Raw genomic sequence first — 11917 nt, forward strand, 5'->3', positions numbered from 1 at the left:
ATGCGTTCTCAAAGTATACAGACTAACATCCTGTTACTTTTAAAAAATTATAATATTTGTTTTGGGAGAGGGTGAATGTTCCTTATTTTCCTGTTGCTTGCAAAGCCCTACATGATGTTTTTTTTAATGAAAACCGTTAACAACGTGCAGTTGTTTACTAACACCACCCGTGTTCTAACCATGTGTGGTCACGTCTGCATGATTACATGGGGTGTGTGTGTGTGTGAAACTGTTTTTTTTTTCATCTAATTGTTGCGCAATATTTGTTAGGCGCTCAAAAAATTTGCCTGAAGTGCAGTGTTTGCATTGTGGAAACAATTTTAAATTACTTTTTATGAAAGTGACTGTTTTTAACGACAGAGATTCTAATTCAGACTTACTAACCATCATCAGACATATCAATCACCATTTCCGCACAGTTTTGGGCGAAGAAGTAAGGTAATGGCGAGGTAAAAAGTGACTTCAACTGCGTCACACCATAGCATTTCCTGGAAGTGACTAATTCTGTGGTTTTAACAGTGGCAGAAGGATTCGTGGACCACTGGTACTACTATTGAGAACCATAGAAATTTGTGACAGTTTAAGTGCCACAGACTATAGTTGTCCTGGCGGAGCACGGAATCAATCAAGAGACGCACAATCATGGACCATGTGCACCATGTGACCGCGATGCGTGAACTTTGACCCGGGTCCACCGCTGCCCCGTCGTCAGAGTGTCGATAACGTCGATAATGTCGATAACGTAAACTCCCGTCGAAAGGAACTGAAATGGCCCAAAAGCAAAAGGTTCTGTCAACACCCAAAATAAAATAAACGTGAGCGTGCTTTCCGTACGCGTCAGTGACGTGTGATGTCTCACCTCGGAAACGAGCAAAGTCATGTGATATCATGTTGCAAATCACTTATAATTAGAGACCGGAAAAATTCGCGGATTCATTTCGTGATAGGCTGAAATTCAAACATGTGTACAATCCTGCTGGTTCTGCTATTGGCTTGCGGTTTAACTGGAGCTCTCTGGGCCAATGAGAAACTATCGACCAAAGAAGCGTCGAATCACAAGCTACCCAGTGGAGACGCCTCACAAGTTAGCACCCAATGAATACGCGTGTTTACTTGAGAAATGCAGAGGATAATGGAGGCTATCCTAGAGGTCATTGAATCCGCGAAATTTTCCGGTCCCTACTTATAATTAGAGACCTGAAAAATTCGCGGGTTCATTTCGTGTTATGCTAAAATTCAAATTATTATACCTTAGTGCTGCTTCTGTCATTGGTTCACTGTTAATCTGGAGGACTAAGGGCCAATTAGAGACCCTCACTCATAGAAGTGTTGAATCACAGACCACCCAGTCGAGACGACTCACAAGTCAGCAGCCAATGAACAGTTGGCATTTGCCCAAGTGTGTAGAGGATATTGGAGTCTATCCTGGAGGTCATTGAACCCGCGAATTTTTCCGGTCTCTACTTATAATAGGAAACTCGGACAAGAAATCTAACGTAGAATTCTTAAAAAAAGATTGCCGAGGGTTATAAATATACGCAAAATTGTGTTTTTAACTACATCACTTTACTCGAATCACACGTATTTTCCGCACTCGCCGCTAGAATTCATTGCCGGAGCAGCTACGTTAAATATCGAATCATTCTATTTGAAGAGAGAATCGTTAAACTATATAATGAAACAGATCCGATAAAAGCGAAAACGACTTGAAAAATACACGATTTTCGACAAGGAATATTATTAGAATACTGTCCATCTTGTTAAAATACAATAAACAGCTAGTACTATAAATTTTCCCTTTGTCTTTGTGAACTTTGGTTCGCGTCATCTGCCACAGATGGCAGCACCGTGGTTACACATTTCCGTTCAATGCGACTTCCGTTCCATTTATTAAATTATTCCTACCAAATGCCGTATTACTAAGAGCTAAGAAGTTCCACATAAAAATATTTAAGTCTAAAACGTTACCATGCCCGATTACGAAACAACCTTACGATCATAAAATATTTAATTTAATAATTTAAGAAAGGTTAATGCATGTTAGGATAATGCAACGAGTAAACTAGAAGGGAAATTTATCAGGGGTAGTATTAGCAGCCTATATTTTCCTTAAAATCTTCTTGGCTTGGGAGTGAATGTTTTTGACGTGTCGTCTAATAAATAGATTAACACCAACTGCACGCACAAAAAAGTGTCCCGTTACGCACATTGTCCCGTTACGCTGTGTCCCGTTACGCTCATTGTACGCTTGCGCCGCATCTATCTCTCTTCCACTCGATTGGAACAACCATCGATTTGACTTTTTCGAGGCACATTAAACTTGAAACACTCCCATTCGTTTCCTACTTTTCCTACCATCGTCATATCCTTAACAGAATAACACAGTTGGGAAGAAGTTAAATAGCAAACATGTATAAATTTTATGGTTAAAATAATCTCTTCGTTAAAGTAATAAACATATTTGAATTAATGAGTGCAAATAAAAGTAAATGTATCAATTAAATTGTAGATTTAATTTCACTCCTTTGTATCCATACAAAATAGTGATAATTCAATAAAAATGATTCAATTTTATTCATAAAAGTATTCAATCATTTCATCACTGTTTTGTTATGACGTTGTCACGTTAAACTATCATCCGTAAACCAACTTTACAGAAAACCAATTTTTTTCAGTGCATTCACTTCGACTCATGTCACTTGTGAATTCCACCACTCTCCTGTTGTAGACGTCTGTTGTCAAACAACATTGCACAACCCCCGTATGCAACTACAATTATCGCATTTAGCGTGCGGAACCAGACGCCAGTCTGTAAAAGACAATTGACACGGCTCCACTAAGAGATGGTTATCTAATGCACCAGAAACGTACAGGTGCGTCGAGAGAAACTAAGAACCCGGGGGTAAATAATATTTTGGTATCCTTCCATATTGTTTAATTCAACATTTTTCAAACCCCAATTTTTTTTTCTGAGTAACATCTTAGCTCTCGGCATACGGCATTTGGTAGGAGTATTTTCGTGAATGTAACGTAAGTCGCATGGAACGGAAATGTGTAACCTAGTGCTGTCATCTCTTGCGGAAGGCGCGTACGAAAGTTCACAAAGACAAAGGGAAACTTAATAGTATTACCTGTTTAATGAATTTTAACAATATAGGCAGTATTTTAATAACAATTCTTTGTCGAAATTCATGTCCAAAGCCGGGGTTTAGTATTTTTTCATGTTTTTTTTTCTTTTTTTTATTGAAGCCGTTTCATTATATATTTTTACCTTTCGCTCTGCAAATCGAATGATTCGATAGTCGATGTAGCTACCCCGGCAGCGAATTCTAGCGGCTGGCGCAGAAACTACGTGTGATTAGCGTCAAGAAATGTGGTTGAAAACACAATTGCGTATATTTATCACGCTCGGCATGATTTTTAAAGAATTCTACGTTAAATTTCGTGTCCGAGTTTCGTATTAAAAGTGTAGTTACAGCATGAGAACACATGAGTTTGCTCGTAACCGAGGTTATATGTTACACATTTCTGGCGAGTATTAAAAGTCTCGGTCACTTTTTTTTTAATTGATAGGCCTTGTTTGAGAGAGTAAATTGTTTAGTTCAAATTTAACAATCAGTTGTAAACACGTTTCATATATATCACAGATAAATTATATAAACACATTCTTAAAATAAAAGAATAATAATGGAATCAACAATGCTTCAGATTAAACACCTTTGAATTCCAAATCATGGCCAGAAATTCATTAAAGCTACGCCCACGATGCGATGGAATTGAAAACATTTCTAATCTGGAATTCTGTGTAATCGGCCGTTTATGTCGCGCTGATGTCATAGATGTGTCAAACGTGATTAGTTGGAAATATTCGCGTCACCGCCGTCCTGCTAATTGTCCCAGCGTTAATATAAATGTCGTATGTAAACTAGTCTTATATGTAAAAAGTAAATTATATGTCTGGCACTTTAAAAACTCACAGAACGTTTATTTTATTACGTAAAGAAAATTAATTTAAGTTAAATTAATAGGTATTTTAAAAGGTAAAAATGAAAAAATTATGATTAATTCAATATTTCCATCCAGCACTGTAATGCATTATTTGAGATAAAAATAGAATATTAAGAGATAGCTTCGTTCAAAAATAAACTTTGATGGTGTGACGTGATATTAAAAATATTTAAGGTTGTGTGTCCAACTTTATTTGATGGAGAAAATTTGAAGTAATTACTCGTCTAATTGTATCTATCCAATTCTGTTGTAATAATATGATTGGAGACGAAAATTTGATAGTGTGACAAGGCCTTAAGCAGATTGTGATTGGCTGATTACGTCAAACATCCAACATATTATAGAAGCAGTACTTTAAAAAAATGTTTGGAAATTCAAGTCATCCAACATGCCAAATAAAATGGCTGCGCTAGTGACTATAAGGTCGAATGTTAGGCCAGGAAAGTTGAACTTAGATAATACATCCCACACAACTGTGACCCCAACCAGGTGGGTTCCAGCCTGGTGGCGGTGGTGGGGGGGGGGGGGCAAATCGTTTAGAGGGAATATAGCCACTAATAAACTATGCGGCTAAGAAATGCCAACAGCAAAATTAAGTTTTCCATATGAGGAAACATAATTTTCTCAAACATAACATAAATTAAAAAGAACACTTGCGGAAATTCTTGGTTTAGAATTTTTTAAATGGTGTTTTAACGCAGTGGTGTATTGATTAAAATGGCAAAATATAATTTTTAATATAATTTTTTCAGAGATAAATTATTTTGGTAGCTATGAAATAAGTATTGCTGCAAAACAAAATATTATGTATGCTTTGCACGTGTTTGTATATATTTTTTTTTAATAGGTGCTAAGTTATGATATCAGCTATTTATTTGCTGCTACTAATTTTTCAATATTTGAAACAAAAAATAAAGCAATTTAAACATTGTATTTTGGTTGTTCCTTAATGAAAAAATAATCATCTTAAACGAAATACGGTTAATATTCCCAGAAACGAATGCCCACAAAAATAATCAAGTTATATTGTCAACGTTTTCTTTCGGAACGTTAACGAATTTCAGGTTCTTAAGGTGGTTTTACAACTGGAAATTAAGAATAAAGAATTATTAATTAGTCGTGTTCTTAACATATGACTAGATATGTATACTAAAGTAATGGTTTATAATTATCGTGTAGTTATTATGGGACGTGTGCGAATCATATGTTGACATAAGACAACAGAGATGGTTATACATATATATATTTATATACATATTAATATATATATTTATATTTATATTTATATTTATATATATTAAGAATCAGAAGCGCCAATTAGAGCATAGTAAAATGTGTTGGCGCGAAATAATGTTTCGTTGGGAAAGCAAGTTATGATGAAGTACGAAAGAATAGGAAATACGGAATTATTTGCATCATGTTAAGTAATACTTAGAAAAACAATACACGAAAATTAAAAAAAAAAAACTTGGTTTGGTATATTTATTTTGTTTTAATATTTCGGAAATTGATAATTCTGCTGTGTGAGTGGTTAATTTTTTGCTATTTCACGAGTACATAAATATGTATTTAAAATTCATGAATATATTTTCTTACTGTAAACCCATTTCAAGGTGGCTTGGAATAGATATTAGCATTACATGAACTAGTATTTATATATTTAAGTTAATTATCCACGGATTCTGCTTTGTGTACGAATTCTAGTTTACGAGCCGAAATGTAGCACCATGGATAATAATATTACGTTAAACATATTATTAATCGGCAATGTTTTCAAACTAAAATGCGTTTTAAAATGCAGACGATGACTACATCTATAAAGATTCAATTAAATAACATGGCTGCTCTCTTGCCCGTTTTTATTGGCTCGAATCAACGACCAATAATCCAATCATAAAATGGATATTTCTTAACCATGTGCTCGTCGGCGTACAGATTAGGTTTATAAATTATTAATTTTTTTTATCGTTAACCCACGTTCAGGCCACCTCTAAATCCCGCACTTTCTGGGAATTTCCAAAGAAAATAAGGGCGTCTTTTATGACACTGAGTCGCCACTGTTGATCTTCCTTGCTTCGTGACTCCTATCAGTCACGTTGCTGCTTCGCGCTTGATTGAGTGGAATGCGTGTCCTGGCCGCCGATTCATCACATTGCCATCCGGGGCAGTAAGCGTGGGCGAGGCAAGAAACCGAAGTTTCTATAACTCGCTAAGTGCATAGTAATTCAGGTGCACCCCACACTGGTGAAGAATCATTTGAATCGACGGCGGGGGTGCGTGTCTTGTGGGATAGGTTTGGCACACGGGCCTGTGTGTGCGCTGGTAGGTTGTGTAATGCTAGAAAAGTTACGTTTACCTAATTCGGCGGGGGAGTGAAGCTCCCCACCAGTTATATCGGCCAACTGGCGTGATGTAGTGTCGTGTTGGTGTGCAATAGAGGCTTGTCGGTGTGCTGTTATTGCAAGTGACCTATAGTTAAACTCGGGTGTGGCGTGTAGTGTAAAGCTGTGCGAGTCGCCCCTACGAAACCCTGGGAGCGTGTCCTGGGGCTCGATTCTGAAACAACAAACAGGTTGGTCACACGCACTGTTTTGAGGTTGTCCATGGCAATTGCAATGTCGGCTAAAATTGACTCCCTCGCGATGCTGTTGGAATCTGAGATGTACAGCCAGTCGTTCGCATGATCCTCACGTTGTGCATCATTGACGTCAGCTTGGTAAAGATGCATCGTTGGCGACCGTCCATATGGACAGCCACCAGTTGGTCTTCCCGTATGTGGAGTGTCTCGTCCATCCAGCTGTGTAGATCCATGGCTAGGGAGCGGAAAAATTCGCGGGTTCAATGACTTGCAGGATGAACTCCATAGCTCTACGTAAACTCGGTCAAATGCCACCCACTCATTGGCTGCTGTCTTGTGAGACGTCCCAACGTAGCAGCCTGTGATTCGATACAGCTTTGGTCGGGTGTTTCTCATTGGTCCAGAGTCATCCAGGTGAGTTGTGAGCCAATAGCAGAGGCAGCACTGAGGTACAACTATTTGTATTTAAGCCTATCGCGAAATGAATTCGCGAATTTTTCCGGTCTCTATCCATGGCCAATGGCTTTGTTCGACACATCACACAAAACCTATTGACGCATTTTGTAGGTGTATGCACATACATACCTAAGTACAGGCTAATATGGCGGTAGATATATACAGGCAGAGCCTAACAGAAACAGTTTTTTTAATCGCGCGGACTAACGTACTCACGTATGTCGTAACGCACTCACACTCACACGCGTAGGCTACACATGTCCATGCACATCGGGCTCCCAAAGGCAGACTGCACCCAATTACTAGAGACCGGAAAAATTCGCGGATTCATTTCGTGATAGGCTGAAATTCAAACATGTGTACAATTCTGCTGGTTCTGCTATTGGCTCGCAGTTTAACTAGAGCTCTCTGTGCCAGTGAGAGACTATCGACCAAAGAAGCGTCGAATCACAAGCTACCCGGTGGAGACGCCTCACAATTTAGTACCCAATGAATACGCGTGTTTACTTGAGAAATGCAGAGGATAATGGAGGCTATCCTAGAGGTCATTGAATCCGCGAATTTTTCCGGTCCCTACCAATTACGCTATCGAAGCGCATTACAAGTTCCACAAAGGTTGTGGGTAATCAACGCAGTAATGACAAATTTCTAACGTATTTTTTAAGTTGGGATTAATCCTTTCTATGACTTTTTAAATTTACAATTTGTATTCGAGAGTAGTTTAGCTACTGAAAATTTTAATTTCGCACACCAATGCGATTGCTGCTTCCCCCAATGTTTACGAATTGGTATAAATATTGGAACACGTGGGTCCGCCATGTTGAAGACTCTGGTTCGGCGGTAGCGATGACGGGTTCTCCCGCCTGTAGGCCTCATTGTGGTATTCTCAAATAGGTACTATAGACAAGCCACAGGCTCGTCGCTCACGACAACAGTTCGTCAATTTCCAGGCTCCTGCGCGCAATGGGCATAGCCTCGCATCTGGGGAGCTTGTAAGATAGATGACCCACTGGTTGTAGAGAACGCCCGTGGCTTGTCGTCGGTATTGGAGAATAATACCACGACGGGAAATCCGGCAACACTGACGTCTACCGTCTACTAGAGCTGTAGCAAACCGTATGTATTCGGCACTGAGTAACGGGTGCGCCATCTAGTACCGAGTAACGAAACATTACACACGAATGCATTTCGTTACTCGCATTTTTCGTAGTATGGAACACTTCACTTGTAGTTCTGCACTTTACCTATTAAATCAAATTAAATTTAGAATGACTTAAACACAAGTCTGGTTCAAAATACGGAACAGTGAAAAAATGCACCTTACGCAGTTTGGTAATGTAATGTATAAGTATGTTTTCTACAAATCACGAATGTTGCGATGCCGCGACATCATACTGTACGCGTACCCAATACGACTCGATTCGTTGATATATCATAACATAGCATGTTATGAGGTAGGTATCAAGTGTTTTCGTACCATGTGCGTCTCTCCCTGAGGACGGGAGCAGATAGCAGTTCCCGAAACGTCGCTTGTTTCTGTTTTGGAAAACAATTGTGTTTGTTTCGTCTTTTCGTTTTGTCGTGTTTTTGTCTCGTTTCAACTGTTGTGCTGAATTTTTTTTTGGGTTCAATATTTTTGTGCTGTCATTATTTGGGGGGGCTTTTTCGTTCTGTTAGTCCATTTTTCTTTGTTTTTTCTTTGTTTGTTGACCATATTCCTGTTGTTGGAATATTATGTGGTGTTTATATCCTGTTGACAACAGCAATTTTTTGCTTAATTTGTGTTTTTGTTTTTGTCTTTTGGGTTTTTTGTAGTTTTCTTCTACAGACATACATGTGCTTAGCAATGGCGTATGTCCAAAAGCTTCCATCAAACCTCTACCGTCTACTCGCAGTGTGGATTCCAGAAGCGAGCCCGCGGTCGCGATGACGTCACCAGCCAGGCACGCGGTTTCTGTGACGCCACGTCGATGACGCGGGGAACGCACTATTCACACACCCCGAGTCAGGTACCCAAAAAATCGACATTCGTGAATCTTCGGTTTCATTTATTTATTTATTTATCCGTAATGCGTATCAGCTTATTTCTCGGTAGGCCTACCTATGCGGAATTTGGCGGGAGTTATATCGTGAATGCGATGGAAGTCAAGGAACGGAAATGTGTAATTAGTAGAGACCTGCAAAATTCGCGGTTTCGATGGCCTTCAGGATAGACTGCACATACCCCTGTACACTCGGGCAAATAACGCAAGTTCATTGGCTGCCAACTTGTAAGTCGTCTCAGCTGGTTTGTCTGTGATTCGATCCTTCTTTGGTTGAGGGTTTATAACTGGTTGAGATTCGTCCAGATGAACAGTAAGCCAATAGAAAAATTATCTAAGAGGTGTATGTGTTTGAATTCTAGCCTATCACCGAATGAAAACGCGAATTTTTGCAGGTCTCTAGTAATTAGTAATAACGCTGCTGCCGTCTGTGGTGAATGGTGGGAACCAAAGTTCACAAAGCCAAAATTAAACTATATAGTACTAACTATTTAAGAAATTTGACAAGATAAGCCGCGCTTTAATAAAATTCCATGTCGAAATTTAGGTAAAAAAAACCGGGTTTTAGTATTTTCTTTCAAGACATTTTCGCTTTTATTGGAGCTGTTGCATCATATAGTTTAATATTTCTCTCTACAAATCGAATGGTTCCATAGTTTGCGTAGCTTCTCCGGCAGCGAATTCTAGTGGCAGGTGCGGAAACTACATGTGATTCGCATCCAGAAATATATGTAGTAGAGAACGTAATTTGCGTGCATTTGTCAATTTAGGAATTATTTTAAATAATTCTAAGTTAAATTTCGTATCCGAGTTTCGTATCATGTGTATTTGCAGCATGAGAGGTTACATGTTACACATCACCACCGAGTACTGAAAGACTCGCTCGCATAAATTTAATTTTTTTCTGTAAAAGTAAATGGTAGGTCAGGTGTGTTACGTAAATAAAAAAATTCCCGCAAAATTTCGCTTCTTTACTTTTTCGGGAGGGAAGTTTTCCGCGTATCTTAGGTTATCTTAACTGCAATGAAAGATAAGTTTTGTTGCATAAAATACTGTAGCAGTGTAATAAAATTCTCGCAAAATAATATTTTTTTTGGGAGAATGCACATTTGTCTTGTAGGTGATCGTAACTAAAGTAACTTCGAATATGTTTTTTTTTATAAGAATCTGTGTATGCGAATTTCGGCATTTCTAATGTTTTGCCGGTATTTTGCCATCTGAAGGATTGTTTGGGTAGGATAACTACATTTAAAATTTTGTGAAATTATGTGGAAGGTTGTCGAAAATGCTGTAACATGGGTTGGAATATAGGTTATGCTAGTTAAACTACATTTAAAACACTGCAAGATAAAGATGCCGAAACAGTTCGTTCGGAATTACCTATTTTAAATATAGCTAACCTATTACAAACAACCGTTGACGGTATTTTTAATCTAGATAAACTAACTTAACCATCAATAAAACATATTTACACTTTTTAAAAAGTATCTCACTTGACCTAACCAACCGAAATACAGTAAATTATATTAACATTACTTGACATATCGCAACCATCTGGAAATAAAAAAAATCAGTGTGAAACTTTCACTACTCGCCAGTGATTTGTGAACATCTAATTCGATGACGAGCAACTGTTATTATTCTGATGGTGTTCATGTTGCATATAAACTTAGGTATAATACGAATCTCGGACACGAAATATAATATATAATTCTTTAAAATAATAATAAATATACTGATAAATAAAATATTCGCTTTTCAAGTAGGTACCAAAAATTCTGGATGCAATCACACACGTACTTTCTTCGCCCAACGCTAGAATTATTGTATGCCTTAATAGTAAACGTTCTTGCCACCATCTCGCGCAGATAGCAGCATGAAACAAACATAAATTTCTAACTATTATAAACGGCTCCGATAAAAGCGAAAAAGACTTCAAAAAAAGTCTTAACTACGACTTTTAATCTGATTTCCGACAAAGATTTTTTTTTAATACTCGCCTTCTTGTCAACATTTACTAAACAGATCATAATATAAAGTTTCTGCACATGTTAGAAGTTATGCTTCTATGGCAATACTAAAATATTAACATGAAACATTTTGAAACACATATTTTAACACTAAGTATATGTTTGTATATATGTTTTTGGTTAAAAGATTGAAATCAGTCCTTAAATACTTCCTACAAACAACCCTTAACATTATTCAGCCGATTCATAATTATTATAATATTTTCTTTAATAAGGTAAAAAAAATTACAGTGACGGAGTTAGAACCACGTACTGGAAGGTTACTAAGCCCGCTCTCTACCGCTACTAAGCCTATTGGTAATTTAGAGGGATAATGTACTACAATCATTGTAATGCCAGTTTTCTTATGTATTTTAAAACTTTGTATTAATGTTTATTATGAATATTTAAGTATTCAAAATGTATTTCAGGGTAGTTTCACTATCAATGAAGTTTCATTTGGCACACCAATACGTTTGGTATGTTTCCTAAATGTTTACGAAAGTGACTGCATGAGGGTTTATGTTGCTACACGTGGGTCAAACATCTTGACGACTTTGGCACCATGATTACACATTTCCGTTTGTTTTGACTTCCGTTACATTCTCTAAATTACTCCCACCAAATGCCGAACGTTTAAAACAGCGCCAGCGGCGAAGTTGCGCGAGCAAGAGAAGAACTTAACTTCGGGCGTTTTGGAGTCTGCTCGGGCGCCAGTAAGTAATAGAGCTGTAGCAAACCGTAGGTATGTATTCGGCACTGAGTAACGGTTGCGCCATCTAGTACCGAGTAACGAAACGTTACACACGAATGCATTTAGTTAC

Source organism: Bacillus rossius, chromosome 14 (genome assembly GCF_032445375.1).
Source record: "Bacillus rossius redtenbacheri isolate Brsri chromosome 14, Brsri_v3, whole genome shotgun sequence".
NCBI lineage: Eukaryota > Metazoa > Arthropoda > Insecta > Phasmatodea > Bacillidae > Bacillus > Bacillus rossius.